This window comes from Arachis duranensis, chromosome 10 (assembly GCF_000817695.3).
Source record: "Arachis duranensis cultivar V14167 chromosome 10, aradu.V14167.gnm2.J7QH, whole genome shotgun sequence".
Classification (NCBI taxonomy): Eukaryota; Viridiplantae; Streptophyta; class Magnoliopsida; order Fabales; family Fabaceae; genus Arachis; species Arachis duranensis.
Genome location: NC_029781.3, coordinates 26188052 through 26189236, shown reverse-complemented (window position 1 = coordinate 26189236; position 1185 = coordinate 26188052).

The window sequence follows — 1185 nt, the reverse complement described above, 5'->3', positions numbered from 1 at the left end:
AGATATATAATTCAAGCAAGTTTAATGAAAAGTTTTCACTCAAATCAATTGAGGTGCCCTATAGATAGAAATCTTGAAAATTTTCATTATTTTGACTAAGCTTATTGTGTATATGTATGCAAAAAATAAGAAAATGCAACAAAAATACTAAAAACCTAAAATAAAATGCAAAAGTGTTGGGATTAGAAACTTGTCACCCAAAATCGCCGAACGGTCAGACGACCTCCCCACACTTAAAAGTTTGCACCGTCCTCGGTGCACTCAAAGATGAGCAAGGGGGTACGGCGACTCTCCGGATTGCTGCGTGTTCTTAGTCTTGCTTCCGTTATTGCTTGTGGTGCATTGTTCATGAAAAACAAAAATATAACACCATAAGATGAGAAGATATAAAAACAAGGAAGCATACTTTGTTGGAATGAGGTACTAATCACTAAAAATGAGTGAGTGAATTAGTGTGACATTAAGAAATATTAGGTGTGTGAAATCTAAATTGCGCGGTTTAGAACACACATTAGCATAAAAGATCTATGTCACAAAAGAAGCATGCACTTTACTCATTCTAGTATGCTTGAGATGCTTTAAGTGAACTTGTAAGGTAAAACAAGTATTAAAGAAGCATGAAAGCATTCAAGCTGAACACATATGGATGCGTATGATCATGAAATACAATGCATTAAGGTAAATGCACATCATCATCCATCAAGAGATTGCCTAATCACACAATAAGGCTCAAATCACATGATGGCCAATTCATGTAATTTAAGAAGAGTTACAAGCTCGAAGGCAATTCTCATCACTTGGTATTTTTCAAAAGATAAGCATGAAAAACTCAAGACCAAGTAGCAAAATATAACCTCAATCATAGGATCCAACAAAGATTATCTAAAAACATTAATGCTAAATTAGCATTTAGGCAATAAGGGGGAATCAATGCATAGTAAACAAAGTCAATAATCCAACACTTATGATGAAAAGAGAGAAAATAAAATGAAAATTAAACTAAAGCTATCTAACAAACAAACTAACTAACTAATTAACTAACTAAAATAAATGGTTATCCATGGTGTTAGGAAGTGTTGGATGAGGGATTGGAGGAGGGAAGAAGAAAGGAGAAGGAAAAGAAATGGAAAGAGGAGAAGAAAAGAAATGGATGGAAGAAAGGGCATCCACGCGCACGCACGCATG